Genomic DNA, 18339 nt, shown 5'->3' with positions numbered 1-18339 from the left:
TAGATATAACAATTCACGTATGCGTTGCCTGCATCGTCACTGAAATAAGGACAACGGAATATCGAACAACCGCTGTTTACCACCGCATCCAACCATTTTTCTCTTTGTCTTCCATTGATAGAGAATAGGTTTAGCGGAGGCATGGAAACGAACCAGTTTCTTCCGCGGAATTTTTTGTCTCCTTTTCTTCTCTCGCTCTGCCTCTAACGCTCCGCGACGTGCTTTAAGACCGTCCTTCGGCTCGCAAAAGGATATATAGGACGCGCGCTATGCAGACGCTCCTTGCCTCTTTACGGGCGGCGCCCGAGATTATGAGCGCAAAGTGAAATACTCGGAGCTATAAGATAAGAGAGCCTCACCCTGCCGACACCAACCGTAAGTTATGCTTGAGCCATTCTGGCTGCAGACGGTCACATCTCTCATACGCGCAAGCCCAGGAACACCTCTTCTCTGTACGAAAGGGCTTTGCATCGCGGATCGATGGGATCCCCCGCCTGAAAAACGTGAGTAGGACACAGCGTGCGTAAATGTCATGAATCCGACGGCGCGCCCATGATCACACGGAAGCCTATAAAATATTAATTTATTTGATTATATTCGTGGCTCTTACGTGCCGAAACCGCGATCTGGTTATGATGCATGCCGTAGTATGGAGCTTCGGAATAATTTTGAACACCTCGGGTGCTTCAGCGTGCACCCAATGCATGGTACAGGGGCGGTTTTTTTTTTTTTTCATACCGCCGCCCATAGGAATGCGGCTGCCGCGCGTCCCGGATCGAACTAGCGACCTCGAGATCAGCAGCGCAACGCATATAGTCACTGGCGTGTACACCGCGGTGGTTTTGGCCGCCCGCAGCATGGGATGGAGATTACAGGACAATACCCGCCCCCCCCCCCCCCACCTTCCTCCCCTTCACATTCGGAGGTGTTCCACCGCTTCTCTAGGCTAGGGAAAAAAATGTAATTTCGCATTAAGCTACGCTATATGATGACATTTTCATTGCGATAGCAATTATATGGACTCTCCAAGCACTTTCTGCCGTCGGCGTCACCGTGAGGCTCCAAGAGCGATAAAATCGTTGCCGCGCGCCGCATGCTGTGTATGTGTGAGTGAAAGAGCTTGAGAGTGAGCCGGAGATCGCGGCTCAATCTCATGCGCACCGTCTCCGAGACGATCAAGGTTCCGGGGGGAAGGAAGGTACGGGGGGCTCGTTCTCCTTCGGACGGCCCGTGCGCATTTTTTACAATGGCTAGTATATTACAGCGGGGCGTGGCACTTTCGGAGGCGCCGGACGTTTGTGCGCATGCGCGAGTAAGAGGGAGCACGAGAGAGAACATCTGAGAACTTTTGGTCCTTGAATATCTGGCGCTACGGCCTAGGCGCTACGGAGAAGTTTCTTTGTTCGTGTTGCATGCGTTTGACCCGTAGGCATGCCGGAATTGCGGAGTGGAGTCGAGTTTTTTACGCTCCGACGCTGGCTGCCTGCGCGGTGAGGCAGTGGGCACGGACGCCCCGCCCCATTTGGTGATCGCTGTGTATGAAGGTACGTCGGACGGACTTTCTCGCGCCTGCGGCGCTGGTGTTGAGTCAGTCACGCCCGCTTAAACCTTTCTTGCCCCTTACGGCGCTGCACCTTCGAAAAAACATCACTGATTTTTCTGGGGGAGCAGTAGGGGCCATAGCTAGTAGAGGCCCGGCCTGCTCTCCTGGTGCAGTATCTTCGCTCTTGGCAGACTTTTCGTATGCTGCTGTCCGCGACTTTTAAGGAGCATTACTGAGTGGTTCCCTTTGAGTGAAATACACGCACAGCGCCTTAGCAACCGCGGTTGAACGCCACTGCCTGATGTCGCGCCGTGAGTATTATTGGCTTTGCGTCTCGCCCACGTTAGGTTGCGAGTTGGCTTAGGTTTAGGTTAGCTTAGGTTAGATTAGGTAAGGTTAGGTTAGGCTAGCTTAAAAGGCGTTAGGGTGGCGTGGCGTATTCTCACAGCGGTTACGCCGTGCGGATTTCTTTCGATGTTCCAAATAAATGTTTTCTCTCTCTCTTTATTTGCGTCTCGGCCACGTTAGGTTAATGTTAGGTTAGGTTAGCGTAAGAGGCGTTAGGGCGGCGCGGTGTATTCTCACAGCGGTTACGCCGTGAGGATTATTGTCTTTGCAGGTAGGAATAACTTCAATAAAGTGCCGGCAACCGACGGTTTAACGCGTCGTGACGCTGGCCAAGCATCGACCCGGGGTTATACCCTACTCTGCACTACCCCAGTTGGGCCTGTTTGTAGTGGGTCATGAGGCTTGTGCTTTTCGAGCGCACCCCGGTCCTGCTGGACGGTTACGTTAACGTTATGCTAGATTGACGTTAGGTTAGGTTGGCGTAAAAGGCGCTAGGGTAGTGCGACGTATTCTCATATAGTGGTTAAATGAGAAAAATTAATGTGTAAGGTTTTACGTGCTAAAAGCACTTTCTGATTATGAGGCACGCCGTAGTGGGGGACTCCGGAAATTTCGACCGCCTGGGGTTCTTTAACGTGCACCTAAATATAAGTACACGGGCGTTTTCGCATTTGGCCCCTATCGAAATGCGGCCGCCGTGGCTCTGATTCAATCCCGCGACCTCGTCGTGCTTAGCAGTCCAACACCATAGCCACTGAGCAACTACGGCGGGTACTCTCCCATAGCGGTTGCAGGGGCGTCGAGCGTCACCGGCGGCCTTTCAGCCACTCGCGTTCTATCGTGGTTGCTAAGGCGCTCTGTCTTATACATTTTCAATATATGCGGCCCAACCTCTACTACGGTCCCTACTGCCCCCACGGCAACATCTGTGATGTTAGTTTAAAGGCACATCGCCGTAAGGCGCGAGAAAGGTATGATCCGGCATGAGTGACTTAGCACGAGTGCTGCAGATGCGAGACAGTCTGACACAGCGGTCGCCAAGTGGGGCGTCAGTGCCCGCTGCTTTACCTATTTCACCGCGCCGGCAGCCAGCGTCGGAGCGTAAACAAACTCGACCCCACTCCGTAATGCCGGCACGCCTATGGACAAAGGCGTATACAACGCGCGCTAAGAAACTTCTTCGTGGGGCCTAGGCAGGGTCATATATTTAAGGAGCAAAGGCCCCCACATTTTCTCTTGCGCCCGCTTTTATTCGCACAAGCGCACAAACGTCTGGCGCCTCCAGAAGTACCACGCCACGCTGTACTTAGCAATCGTAAAGTCGCCGCCCGGGCGGCCGCATTCACAAACGAAACCATAAATCTTGGAGGCAATTGTTTCAGCGGAGGTAAAGCAAACAATCAGACCTCGATGCAGTAATTTTGTTGCCTTCAGTTTTGTTGTCACACGGTCGCCTGACTTTATTGTAAGAAAAATGGAAGCCCATTATCTGTGCACGAGAGTGCCGGTAGGCCGTGGCCGCAGCATCATCGCACGAGTGCTGCCTAGTGCTGCCATCTTCGGCGACGAGGGCGCTGTGGTTCACGCTTTTTCGACAGAACTGTATATGTGTTAAGCGGACTGAACATTTAAGGTGGCTTTATGATTTGTTTCGCGTCCTAACGCACCGTGATAAAGACGAACCAGCTATCCCAGCGACTATAGCGATAAGTGATAAGCTACCACAATGTCCACAAACCGTTGTGCAGGAAAACACTTTCTCCAGTGGTTACTGCTCTTTATGCTTTATCTGTACGTTCTGTACGTTCATAGGTGCTGTACCGTGACAATACATATCTACACCCTTTTGCGCGCAACAGCTGATAACGCATCAGACACTCTAAAGTGTATATCGCGTTGACGACCAGGATACACGCTCGAGACGTTATGATGCATGCACTATTAAAAGAAAGATGTGCGTCCTTTGGTGCTTCCTTGTGCCCAAACAATTACTGTCATCTGTGCATTTCTTTTTAATGCGTTGGCATACTTATAGGTACCTCATGCACGTTCCGGGCGCCTTCTATCTATCTATTTTTGTTTGTAACTAACCGTTTTCCTGCCTGCTTGTACCGCAGGGTAGTACATGGTCGAATGGTATTGTGACTCGGGGTCGAGTACGAGAGACGGACTCTCGCGCAGATGAAGAAGAGACGAAAAGCTACATACACTATGTAGAGATATAGCAGCTAATACCATACAAGTAACAGTAAGAGCGCAACCGACGGGACGGGAAGGGGTCGGCAGTTTCGCGGAACTTCGGAGGTTCCTACACATAGTTGGGCGAGTTGGCCTGACATGACGACATCAAGGTTGTCAGTGGATGTTTGAAGCTCAGCACAAAGGCAACCACTTCTGAAGAACGAGGGGGGAGCGCGCGTGATGACAGGCACGCAGTGTGGCACAACACCCCTGCCACCAGAAAATGCATCCAGAGGTTCAGCTGTCCAACGCAGCTCGGAAGATTGGATGCGCTGGTTGAGCGACGTCGATGATTGATTGGAAGGATAGGCTTGCCTTTCTTCCATCGGGGTTCTTTCCTGCTGCTCGGCACTAAGAAGGTCCACTGGAACGACCGAGAATCAACAACAACATCCCGATCCGGCCAAAGCAAGCACCCTACCAATCTTCGAACCGCCAGACCAAAATCACTGAACATAGCACTTTCTGAAATCTTGCCCTGATTCCGAAATCTGGCACTCAGTAGCACTGCTTACGTGCCACTGAGTGGGCGGCGATAGGGGGAACAATTTTCAGCGTTCACTCGCACCGGCGCGCCACTCTTCTCGTCTCGGAGGCAGGTCACGTGCAGACTTCTCGGCGGTGCCACTAGCTGGCGCTGCGTGTCCAGAAAGAAGCGCGAGAAAGGAGCGCGGTTGCCGCATGACGCGTTTCTCAGCGTTCACACGCACCTGTGCGCCATGCATTTCGAAGGTCACGCACAGACTTCACGGCTGAAGCGCTAAATGGCGCCGAGTGTTCTTAGAACAACGCGAAAGAGGAGTCCCGCTGCAGCACACGCCCCGTGCATACCTCATTTCGGCGGCGGCAATACGTAGTATCGCTATCAGGCACGTACCCAGGGGGGGGGGCGCCCCCCTCCTAAATTAAGCGGTATGCCCCCCTCCCCTCCCTGCCCACGCCACCAATCCTCACACACATTCCTAAAGCGCCGCCAAATCAATGTTGAGACTTGACAGCTATTCAGTTGTCAACATTTTGCTGCCTTATTCACTCCTTTTGGATGGCGGTAGTTATCGGCGTCTCCTGGGGTGTGAATGCCAGTATTCTCATCGATTCGGTGCCCGCGCGATTAACTCGAGATGCATTCAGCTGTCACCATCTATTCAATGGTCACGCGCATGGCTGTTGCTTCGATAGTTCAACGTTCTTTGTTAAGAGTGATCCAGGGACCAGGAAAGGGATTCAGTTCGCAGTCAGCTGGTCTGTATGCTGGAGGAACGAGTTGCAGCCGGAGAAAACGGCAGTTGAGTTTAACTTGTCATTTTGCTTCATTATTTTCTCGAGTGGTGGCTCGCCGCGACGCTGGCAGATCGTCGGATCCATATACCCGCGAGACGGGTTAAATAAATTGCAAATTAAAATAATGCGAAACAGCGTCCATCATCAAACCCTGCAATAACCCTTAAACCCATAAGCAGTATGACTGTCACCCGTTACCTCGTCTAGCTTTTCCCTAATTGTACAGCACTTTCTGTGCAAAATTGGCAACTGGAAACAAGAGTCGCAAGGAGTTGAGAAATTACGCCGAGAGAACAGCCAAACAAGAAGGAAAAGTGAGAATTAACAAATTTAACCGTTTTGTATGAAAATATTTATGGGTCAATATCTTGTTACTTAAATAGGAAGTAGAGAAAACGCTGCCGAAAGTGGAGAACAATTCTGTGTATATTGAATGAGACTTCTACAATTATCAGTCGAGCCGCCTGACGTAGCCACTTCTCTGCTGTACTTATGTAAGTGTTTTTCTAACCTTCCGCGGTGGGCGCAGTACGTCTAGAACTGCAGCGTCCTGCGCTCTACGCGGTTGTACGGGACTGGCGGCCACGCACCATTACGCAACTTCCCAAATAAAAATACGAGTCGGTTTTGGCACTTCACTTGGCAGAGCAGTAAACGAGGGATCCAAAAGAACTGGGATTGTTCCTCAAATATATGTTTGTAATTCTTCCAGAGCGAATTCAAAAAACGCTACTATAGTCGGATACAACCTAAATCTGCAGTGAAGCCCCGCCCACGCCCTCATAACCGCCAGCCACCGTTCCTCCCGAAGCTGCAAACTTGTACTTCAAACTTTTCCTGCTACCCAAATAAGGCGGTAACCACAAAAATAAAATTATTAGCGCGCAATTTTGTACGTTCTCCTTCGCCTGTTATAGTGGGATGGCGAAAGCCTGATTCTTTATTGGAGTAAAATCAAATGCTTGCTTCGCTGCAACTATTTATTGTCAAGTTTCACTTCAGTTGACAGGGAAATTTCATGAGTAAAACGGGCTCAGCAGTGAAATGAGCTGTATTGCAGGCTTTTGAAAATTTAATTAATTAAGGAGTTTGATGGGCCAAAACCACGATCTGATAATGAGGCACGCCGTGATGGGGGACCCCGGTAATTTGGACCACCTGGGTTTCTTTAACGTGCACCTAAATCTAAGTAGACGGGTACTTTCGCATTTCGTCCCCATCGAAATGCGGTCGCCGTGGCTGGGATTCGATCCGGCGATCTCGTACTTAGCAGCCGAACACCATAGCCACTAAGCAACCACGGCGGGTAGATTCTTGAAGAGTGAAATGCTCAGACTCCATACGCTTTGTCCATGTCTGTCGCACACCTCATTGCTTCCGTCGATGAAGACTCTTCAAGAACAACAGACGCTCCGGACATATCAAGTACGACGCCATTTTGAAAAGGTCGCATGACGACGATTTTGTTTGCTTCCGTGATTGGCTGGCGGAGTAAGCCAACCCCGTGCGATTCGTGTGCCTTGGTTGCCAACTGTTTTTTTTTTTAAGTTGTATGCTACTATAGAAATTACTATAGGGAGAAGCCTTCGTCCTGCAGGGGACATAAAACAGGCTAATGATGATGATAGAAATCTTGATTTTGCACTTTCGTTTGTTTACTTGTTCTTAACAGTGTTCTTCCTGCGCTTCTTCCCTGCGCGAGCCCATTCGATGCGGTTCCTTGTTTGCCAAGTAAAGAAGAGGTGTATCTCACAGGCGTTCTACCTGTGAGATACACAGGTAGAACGCGGGTAGGTAGACCCTCCAGCAACCCTCAAAAAAGATTTTTCTGTTTTTATGGATGCAAGTGCGTGACTCACGTTGACGACAAACTGCTACGTACTTCGTGAGCTGTGGAATGAAACGTCTAAAGGATGGAATCTTCTGTAAGGCGATCGTTCTGCATTGCAGTGGTTGACTCAATTGACTGTGCAACTGTGTACCAATGAGACCTCGTAGATAATTTGGAATATACACGCATTAGGGTTGTTTTTGCGTGCCTCCTTCGTTTTTTTCCCCCGATATCTGGAGCAACATCCGATGCTTTCAGTCAGTCAACGTCCTCCAGCTTCCATAAGAAACATCTTTGTCTCTGGTTTTCACATAGTGGCGTCGGAAGCACATAGTGCGAGGGGAGCTGCGGCTCTGTGTGCTATACGGAGAGAAGGGGTGATGGGAAAGTTGACGGTGCTGCTCCTTCCGAGGTAGCCGCATATTTTGGCCCGCGCTTGAGCATAGAATCTTGGAGGTTACGTCTTTAAAACTTATGGGTTCTCACGGCAGACTCGAATTTCTCCATACCTCGGAACCAGTCTTGCGAAGTTCATATCGCAGGTGCAGAAAAATATGAACCCAAATAAGCGCAGCCAGTGAGTGGAGGCAAAGTAACGAAGAAAACGCTAAGAAAACGTCACAACTTTCCTCTGAGTTTTTCTTACCCGTTGCCGTCCAAGCACCCAAATTTGGCACCGACATCTTGGAAAAAAAACAGGGACTTTTAGTTCCTGTTTCCTGGCTGGTGGAAAAGTTCATCAAGTCTATCAAGTCAGCCCCGTGCAAAGTTCTCTGGAAGAGCAGTCTGGAAAGCGAGGAATTGGGGACTCTACTCCTAGAAGTGGGAGCTGTGGTTAACTCCCGTCCTTTGACGTATGCGTACTCACGAGCAGGAGAACCATCACCGGTATGCCCGGCCCCCTTTCTCGTCTGGAATTCAATCGTCAATAACCCTGATTCCAGCTTCTACGACACCTCCAGCTGGCCGCTGACAATATATGTCATCCGGAAGCTAGAGTACCATCAGTGTCTCCTTATCATCTCTGGAGAAAAAAATCCTACCTCTTGGAATTACGATTTCTGCATCAGTACCTGCAAAGATTCAACAAAACTGTGAAATTAGACGACGCATAGTTTGACTGCAAGACGAATGCAAGAACCGATGTCTTGGCCACTGGCTCCTGTACTGCAAATATATCCCGGCCACTATGGATTGGTGCAAACTTGGTGCATCGAAATGCAAGAGGACGAATACTTAAAAGGCCTGTTCAGGTTTTGCATCGCCTAGCGATGCCAACTGCGTCTTGGATGGTGCATAATGTAAAAAAGAAAAGAAAAAAAGGACGTAACGTAGCCAGGCCGTGTAGGCAAAGAAAAGAATACGTTAATAATACGTATATGTGCTATGCCACGGCTTCCGTATCGGTTTTGGTTAACGGTTGCCGTGTAAGCATCTATGACAAGCAGCTTCTGGGCCCTATGCGGTGTTGAAAAATAAGTTTTGGGGTTATACGTGTCAAAACCACGTGATGATTATGAGGTGCGCCGTAGTGGGGAACTCCTGAATAATCCTGACTACCAGGAGTTTCTTTTTTATTTAAGTGCACCAAATACACGGTAGGCGGGCGTTTTTGCATGACGCCACCATGGAAATGCCGCTGCGTAGGCCGGGATTCGAACCCGCGCCCTCGGACTTAAAGGGACACTAAAGCGAAACAATAAATCAGTTTATACTAATAAAGCATTGTTTAAGAGCCCTGCAGGCACTCATTTCAAAATAATAGTTTGATTATTAGATGAGACAATGAAGGTCGAAGTATCATTATTTGAATTTCGCACCGAAACCCCGACGCCGGTACGTCCGTGTCACGTCAGTGATTCCAAAGTATGTTTTCGCATTTTGGGCGCGTTGGCTGAGTAAAGGTTCTCGAAACTTGCCATGTTTAATATTCGGTTCCTTTAGAACGCAATGTAGTCAGTCTGTACCGCTATATAATTAAGAAGGCCCTAGAAGGTGCCCTCAAAATCCATGACAAAAACAGCGACCAAGTGCGGGAACTTCAAGGAAGCGTTGCCACCCGTCTTTCGTTCTTGCGCTTTTTCTGGCTTACCGAGAGTCTTATCGTGGTAAGAGTGCTGTTTTTGATGTTGTAGAAAGGTAATTTACTGATGCAGAAGAAATCATTTTTCTCTTTAGTGTCCTGCAGCGCAACGGCAAAGCCACTGCGCCACCTCGGCGCGTGTATGCCTTATTAGGATAAAGAAAAAGCAAAATAAAAAAACGACGTGGTTGCTAACACGAAGCACAGCGAGCAGATTTAATGGCTAGCTAAACACGCGCAAAAGCGAGAGAAATAGATTAATTTATGGCACCTAAAGCTTGCCTAAAATATGTAGAAGTCATATACCGTATGCAGCACTATGCAGCAGTGTTCACCGTCTTAACTGTGTTTCACTAAGTCGTGTTTTTACACTTGAAGAAATAATTATTGGGTCTGTTGGTGTTGCATTGCTGTTGAGGAAAATCAGCGCAACAAAAAGACAACGCACAAATACATGTCGTTGCATTCTCTTCCTGTGTGCGTTGTCTTTTTTGTTGTGCTAAGTTTCCTCATCAGCAATGTATTTAAATGCCTGACATTAAAGAAGGCTAGCGAGCATTGGGTGAACATAAAAGAACCTCAGGTATAGTCAAAATAATTCCATAGTCCCCAACTACGGCGTGCCTCAAAATTAGATCGTGATTTTGATGGTTTGGCCATGACGTAAAACCCCAGAATTCAATTTTGAAACAGGTTAGCATTACAGTCGCGGGTCTCTGGTAGTGTAATCGGTGCCCAGAATTGGGCGAGCGAGACAGAGAGAGGCGAAGAGAAACATTGAAGATTATCTGTTGTCACAGGAGCATACAAATGTGCTAGATCGAGATAAGGCGCTGCAGTCAACCAGCGCTTGTCAATTGAGACCAAGGCTTTAGTGTTAACGATCCTGTTGAGTGCGTCAAGCTGCCGACGTCAGCTGCTTAGGTTTCTAGAAATATAAGACGATATTTAACACGAAATTTGTATCAACGCTTGTTGACGCGTACAGCCGGGCGAAGTTTGTTGCTTTGCATTAATCTCTCGCTCGATACGCTTTTTTGTTGCATACGGCGCCACTCTAACTCAGGGAAATTTCAGCGTTGATTTGGTACATAACGCTTCATGAACAACGCACAGCAGCTGTTCCGAGAGATTAAATTGCGTGGTCCCTTGCTCTCAACCCATATCGCTTGACATTAGCCGCGGAAAGCTGCGGATGAGACGTTTAACTGATGACGCCCATTTCTAGCGTTGATAAACGTATCCACGCAACATCCAGAGACTCAAACACATCAAGCGGAAGCCTTCATTGATGACCTGTGCACAATGAGGGCAAATAGTCGTCAGCTTTTAGTTTTGACAAGAGAAGTCAGAGTTGTTCATTCACTTGAGAAAGCCTGTTCAAGTTGCGTTCAATCAAGCGGTATTTCACGGTATGTATGTACGTATGTATGTATGTATGTATGTATGTATGTATGTATGTATGTATGTATGTATGTATGTATGTATGTATGTATGTATGTATGTATGTATGTATGTATGTATGTATGTATGTATGTATGTATGTATGTATGTATGTATGTATGTGCACGGGGCGTAGTTGGACAAGGAAGGAGAGTTCGAAGGCCGAGGAGCCCGTGTGTTTGTTGGACCCTGGCGTGAGTTGCGCGCGAAATGTAGGAAGGCCACACGTACAGAGCAAGAAAGACCAGTTTCAGACTCACCATGGATACACAAAAGTCCAAAGAAAAAAAAAACGGAACAATTTAAATGCAGTATCATACAGAGTTCGCGAAGTAGTGACAAACCTATAGCATCAAACCAGTGTTTGGCGCAGTACACGTCTGCAGTAGCCATTTGAAACGGCTCACAAACAGTTTACCCATCCCTGTGCCTCTGCATAGACACACTATATGTATGCAGCGCGCACGCTGTATGTGACGGTATACAGTACGGTCCGAGTCGCGTATTCGCCAGCCTGTGTACCCAACACAGACAGACCTCAGAACTGCTTTCTTGGAGTACAGTTGGCATTTGCCGAAAGACCTATTTGCCGCTAAAATGGCGCACACAGAAAGGTGAGAACGTTGACAGAAACAGTCGCGTGGTGTTGTCGTTGAGATATTTTTGTTTCTGCGTGCGTCCTTTTAGCAGCATATATGTATCTTACAGCCAGGCCGACACTACTTGGCCTTTATTTTTCTTTTACAATAAATATTACGTACATAAATAGGGCGCTAGTGTCTACTGGAGCCGCAACTATGGCGTGTGATGGTTGGGGTCGGGCATGAAATAGATGGTAGCTGGCCCATGCCGTCGTCCAACTCATCCACACTGAGGACGTTGTTGAAGAGAGAGACTTGTTCTCATCGAGAACGAGGAATATGGTATTTATTTACAATATCTACATCAGAACGTTACAGTTCATCAGTCTTGTTCATCATGACTGAAAGAGGAATGCACACCCAGAAGCCACGCCACGGCTGCTTATAAACACTCTGTACTCCCTAGATCACTAGGTGAGGGAAAACGGCCGTTCAACTTTCGACCGATGGGAGCGTCCAAAGTCATCGTCGCCGACCCGCCTTTGAGGGGCAGGGTTTACACACTCACTTCCGCACAGGTTTCACTGACCACACCGAGGTGAGAGGGTTCTCGTAGACACGGTGCTGCCCCGAGCAGGAGCCTCTTTATCTCAGAGCCGACTCCGCAGGCAGTGGCGGCCGCGTCTGTCCATTTACTGACGACTTCTAAGCTGCGTGAGACGGCACTGCACAACATCTTCCCGGAGCTCCCCTGCTCCAAACAGACCGTGATGGTGTCGGCGTACACACTAACAATACTTGCTCCGCCGACTGCGTCTAGACATCTCGGCGTCTTTCGGTTAGGGACGCGGCGCAGTGTGGTCCTTACAGAGCGAGTCGTCGCAGCAGACATGGCGGCGGCAACGGGCTGGGTACTGACGTATTCTTGTCCTTTCAAAGCGAGCCGCCGCCGCAGGCATGCCGGCGTCTTTCCGAAGGTTGTTTCCCCGAAGATCGCCAGCCCCCGCCGGTCGAACGTAACAGGCGGTTCAGCCGCATGCATTGGAATGATCGTTGGATTTGACCGATCATTCGTCCTTACGGCTTCAAACGGCTTTGTGGCACGGCGAAACTGATAACTTGCAACAAGTCGTAGAGCTTTAAATGCAACAATGCGCGATGATTACGCATGCACGTATAAACAGATTAAAACTCGATTGTGGCGTTTTACGTGCCAAAACCACGAGAGGATCATGAGGCACGCCGTAGTGGGCAACTGCGGAATAATCGTGACCGTCTGGGATTCTTTAACGTGCCCCAATGCATGGTACACGGGCGTTCACGCATTTTATCATCATTATCATCAGTCTGGTTACGCCTACTGCAGGGCAAAGGCCTCTCCCATACTTCTCCAACTACCCGCCGTGGTTGCTCAGTGGCTATGGTGTTGGGCTACTGAGCACGAGGTCGCGGGATCGAATCCCGGCCACGGCGGCCGCATTTCGATGGGGGCGAAATGCGAAAACACCCGTGTGCTTAGATTTAGGTGCACGTTAAAGAACCCCAAATGGTCAAAATTTCCGGAGTCCTCCACTACGGCGTGCCTCATTATCAGATCGTGGTTTTGGCACGTAAAACCCCAAATATTATTATTATTCTCCAACTACCCCAGTCATGTAGTAATTGTGGCCATGTTGTCCCTGCAAACTTCTTAATCTCATACGCCCACCTAACTTTCTGCCGCCCCCCTGCTACGCTTCTCTTCCCTTGGAATCCAGTCTGTAACCCTTAATGACCATCGGTTATCTTCCCTCCTCATTACATGTGCTGCCCATGCCCCCCCCCCCCATTTCTTTTTCTTTATTTCAACTAAGATGTCATTAACTCGCGTTTGTTCCCTCACCCAATCTGCTCTTTTCTTATCCCTTAGCGTTACACCTATCATTCTTCTTTCCATAGCTCGTTGCGTCGTCCTCAATTTAAGCAGAACCCTTTTCGTAAGCCTCCAGGTTTCTGCCCCATACGTGAGTACTGGTAAGACACAGCTGTTATATAATTTTCTCTTGAAGGATAGTGGCAACCTGCTGTTCATGATCTGCGAATGCCTGCCAAGCGCACCCCAGCTCATTCCTGATCTGCTGATTATCTTCGCATTTCGCCCTAATAGAAATGCGGCCGCCGCGTCCGGCATTTGATGCCGGCTCTCGGGCTTTGCAGTGCTACGCCCGAGCCAATACGCCACCACGGCGGATCAAAGAAACACATTACTGTCGGGTGTTCAAAAAAAGAATGTTATCACTCGCAAATTCAGAAAGGTAAAGCATAATAAGTGAAGCCACAAGAACGTCTGAAGTCACGGGCACGAAATGTAGACAAATCCATGTAGTACCCATTATTCCCACGGTAGGCTGAACGATACAAGCGCGCAGAGAAATTGTGTGGCAATGGGAAGGAAACAAACTTAGAAGCAGCGCATTACGTCACGTGGTCGGCCTTTGCAAACGAAGGCCGAAGCCATTCCGTTCGCTTTTTTTTCTCGCAGTACCGGCCCAACACGTGTCCTCTTGGACACTGCGTATTGGCCGAGTATGGTTGGTTCCAGGTAATTTTTAATCTATGCGCACTTGTTCGGTTGTCATAGCTCTGCTGGGGGAGCGGGAACACTAAAACCTACCGCACTCCCTGACGTGTGGATCACATGCTCGGTCGACTCGTTTGGCTTCATTCGTGTTGCGTGGTGCTCCCACGAATAGTTCTTTCCTTCCTCTATGTTTAGTAGGAAACAACTGACCGCCTCACGCGCCTACATACATATGCACGTCACTTCCGGCATTATGTCGTCTCAGGCCCGTTCACGAGCTGTAGACTAACAGGAGTCAAGCTAACCTTCTCAGCCCGCAAGCCAAAGCTGGAGATTTCAAAAAAAATATAAAAAAGAAATTATGGGGCTTTACCTGCCAGCAGCAAGACCTGATTATGAGGCACGCCGTAGTGGGAGACTCAGGATTAATTTTGACCATCTGGAGTTCTTTAGCGAGCACCTAAATCTAAACACACGGGTGTTTTTGGATTTCGCCTCTATCAAAATGCGGCCGCCGTGGCCAGGATTTGATCCCGCGGCCTCTTGCTTAGCAGAGCAACAAAAGGTCACTAAGCAACCACGGCGGGTTACCGAAGCCGGAGATAAGGCCTCTCGGATCAACACGACCCTTTGCCTTATAGAGGTGCAAAACGGAGAACCGAAAACTACAAGCTGTCGTCACGCCATGCATAGAGCGCTGTTTACAGTCTCTCAACCGCAGCTGTGCACAATGCCGATGTGCCACAATCCTGTTTCCCACAGCTGCGGAGAACTACAGCTTTTACTGCCGCCATTTCTGTAACTGCGTCCCATTTTGTGCAACCAGCTTTGCAATTTCTCCGCAGTTATAGTGCTGGCTTTGATTGATTGATGATTGGGTTTTAATGGCGCAAGGGCCAGTTTTGGCCAAAGAGCGCCAAACACATGGCAGAGTGAGTTAACAATGGTTGATGAAGTCTAGGATGTACCGTGGCCGTAAAGGGGCCTAAAATCAGTCAGCCTTAAGTGCGTAAAATATATATGTGCTAGAAAGATGACAATTACAAGTGAGGTGTTCTATGACCATAAAATATATTTTGCAATGTAATTAATCAGGAGATAAAGATTATAGAAGTACGGAAATAGTACTAAAGCCTTTTCCGGGTCCCTGAGCGCAAGAACTGGGAGGCTCTAGTACTATTATCGCGGCAGAAGCCTCTGACAAGAGGCTGCGCTACGGATCACTTGGGTGTATAACCTGCAGCATACTTGCATCCTTTAAAGAAGCTAATGTTGATGTAACATCAAAGAGCGGGTTCTTGCTAAGAAACATTGCTCCATGGATGTAATGGAACTTGTTGATGGTAAGGTAAACGGAAGTCTTTTTTCCTAAGAGCTTATAATTAACCACATCCCAGCAACACGTGCAGGACCGTCAGCGCCCCGCCAATTTTACTACAGGTAGGTGGCTCGTCACCAGTCAGCAAGTACGAGTGTGTACCGTATGTGTGGCCGATCCTCAGATGGCATATGGTTACCTCGGTTCGCCTTATTTTTGATATGGGCCACGCCAGTTCCCTAACTGTGGTTTGGCGACGTGCAGCTTATTGGACGTTTCAGTGTCCCATAAGCGTTGCCAACAGCTCTTAAGCTTTTTTCCGAAAGAGATGCTTCAAGTCTTTGGCAGAGACAGCTACAGAGATGTTGGTGGCTTTAGTGACCACTGATGCGGCGGTTTCGTCTGCAAGCATATTGCCCTCATTATTTCTATCTAACCAGAAAATCGTGATTTGCTGGTTAGATATATACATTGTGCATAGAACCGAATAAAGATCATTATAAGCAGGGGATGTTTGTGTTTAGTGAAGACCATCAGGAATATGACGACACTTAATGAGTCAGTAAATATGACAGCTTTTTCTGTCTTTGTTTTCCTGATTTGTTTAACAGCGGACAATACTGCATACGCCTCAGCCGTGAAGGTACTCATTTCTGGATGTAAAATATTCGACTCGGAGAAGGATGAACCAATTGCTGCGTACGATACACCGGCATGTGACTTTGACGCGGCCGTGTAGTATTCAGAGCAGGAGTACTCCGACTGAAGCTCCAAGAAATAAATTCGTATTTCGACCTCTAGAGCACGCTTTGAGACTGCTAGAAAACATATGTCACAGTGTACCACCTGCCACTACCAAGGTGGTAACTGGTTGGCTAGAGGCATTAGGCGATGTTTGAGACGTGGGACATCCATTTCTTCGTTCAGTTCCCTCACACGCAGTCAGAAAGGCCGTCTCACAGAGGCCAATTATGAAAATGTGTAGCATACGAGATATCATTAACTGTAGAATAACAAGGGTGTTCGCGGTTGCAGAAAGCATTTAGAAGGTATGTTAAGCTAATGTATGTTCTTTGCAGATTAAGTGACTACTAATTTTTATTCTACGTATAGACTTTCAATAGGACTCCATCTATGTATCGAAGAGGATACCTAGATGGTGGACGGAATGCAGCATCATTAACGCACTTGGCATGGAAGAGTGATATTCCACGGCACCGCAATCCAGTCGTGATCGGACGAGGCTCCTGTAGAGGTTCATTAAACACTTTCGGTCACTGCCCCATGTTGTGTGTGATAAAATTTTCAGTAGGTTGATTGTTTTCAAGCACTTTGCCTTGAGATATATCATGTGTGATATGAAACTCAGTTTCGCATCGAGTATTATGCCTAAAAACTTGTGTTCGTTGTGCAAAGGTATTTCTTCTCCATAGAGTACTAAACTTGGACGTGGAACCATGTCTCTCTTTTTTGTGAAAAGAACACAAACTTTTCTGGGGTTTACCTTTAAACCCGTTTTCGCCTGACCACTTACAGATTTTGTTCAAGCCCTGCTGTACTTGTCTCTCGCACACTGCAAGGTTACAGGATTTGAAACCTATTTGTATGTCGTCTACGTAGACGCAATAAAATATAGCTAATGGTAATGAGGCGCGCAGTGTGTTCATCTTAACGATAAAGAGTGTGCAGCTGATCGAGCACAGCTCCCTCAGGTACACAAGTTTCTTGTCAAATTGACGCCACAATACGTTGTCGATTTTCACGCGGAAGGTACGATTGGACAAATAGCTTTTTATTATGTTTAGCGCATTTCCACGGATTCCCATTCCGGACAAGTCTCGCAAGATCCCGTAACGCCATGTTGTGTCATACGTCTTCTCCATATCGAGGAATATCGATAATAAAAACTGTTTATGAACAAACGCATCCCAGATATTTCCGTCAAAGCGCACGAGATGATCAATTGTGGATCGACTCTATCTGAAGCTGAACTGAAAAGGGTGAAGAAGTATTTCGTTAAATTCAAGGAAATGTAAAAGGCGACGATTTATCATTTCTTTTGCAAAAATTTTACAGACGCATCTTGTTAAGGCTATCGGGCGATAACTTGACACGTCGGATGAATCTTTATTCTGTTTGAAAATTGGGCTAACAATAGCTTCCTTCTGTGAGGATGGCAAGTATCCGGCAGCTCAGATAGAGTTAAAAGCGCAAGAAGCGTTATCAATGTGTCACTGTGTAGGTTTTTAACCCTGTCATACATGATTCTGTCAGCTCCTGGTGCAGAGCTCCTGCATACGCTCAGGGGAGCTCTCAGCTCGGCCATACTAAATGGATGGTTGTATGGTTTATGTGGTGGCATTTACGCACCAGTGGCTTAAGTTCCGCCAGTTTTTTATGTTTAAAGAATGATTTTGAGTTGTGTATGGAGCTTGATACATGCTCGAAGTGTTTTCCTAGGGTGCCAGCCTGATATTCTATGCATAGAGCACTTCTCCTCGTTACAATCCCTCAACTGCAGCTATGCACAATGCCGATGTGCAACTACCCTGTTTACCACACCTGCGGAGAACCACAGCTTTTACTTCCGCCATTTCCGCGTTCCATTTTGTGCAACCAGCTTACCATTTCTGCGCAGTTAGAGCACTGGCTTGCGCCTACATCCTGCACCGTATACGACACACAACATCGGCTGTTTCGCGAGGCACTGGTACTATATATAGTCTTGCGCTTTACCGTTGTCCTTATGGTGCAGCCTACTGGAATGTATCTTTGTGTACATAGGGAAACACTGTTAAAGGGACCTTTAAATAAGCATTTAGGTAGTGATTATAGCTCAGTTTTGAAACAAAGACTTCTGCAATAATTATTCACTAGTTGTTATAGGCCTCCCTATATAATGCGCCACATTAAAATATCCTAAAGCGAAGATTTCTGTGCTTCTGCTAGTAATAAATCATTTATAAATTAGACCCTCAATCGTGCGATCACAACACATATTTTATTTTTAGAGCACAGTTCTTAGGCGCTCGTTCCTGTAGCGAGCGTCGGCGTCCTCGGGGTAACCGAGCGAACGAGCACAGCGAAGGATCAGAGTGAACATGAAGCGC

General features: G+C 47.9%; 1 protein-coding gene across 1 annotated transcript in view; it reads left to right on the top strand.

The window, feature by feature from the left end:
- The first annotated feature begins 427 nt into the window (after nt 1-427).
- LOC142572464 (amine oxidase [flavin-containing] A-like) overlaps nt 428-18339 on the top strand; it is an 82271-nt gene continuing 64359 nt past the window's right edge. The window contains exon 1 of the mRNA XM_075681600.1: nt 428-503. The gene's annotated coding sequence lies outside the window, so the exon portion shown is untranslated. The remainder of the gene's footprint in view (nt 504-18339) is intronic.

Source organism: Dermacentor variabilis, chromosome 2 (genome assembly GCF_050947875.1).
Source record: "Dermacentor variabilis isolate Ectoservices chromosome 2, ASM5094787v1, whole genome shotgun sequence".
Lineage (NCBI taxonomy): Eukaryota > Metazoa > Arthropoda > Arachnida > Ixodida > Ixodidae > Dermacentor > Dermacentor variabilis.
Note: the sequence above shows the minus strand (reverse complement) of the source record. Positions and strands in the feature narration are given on the sequence as shown.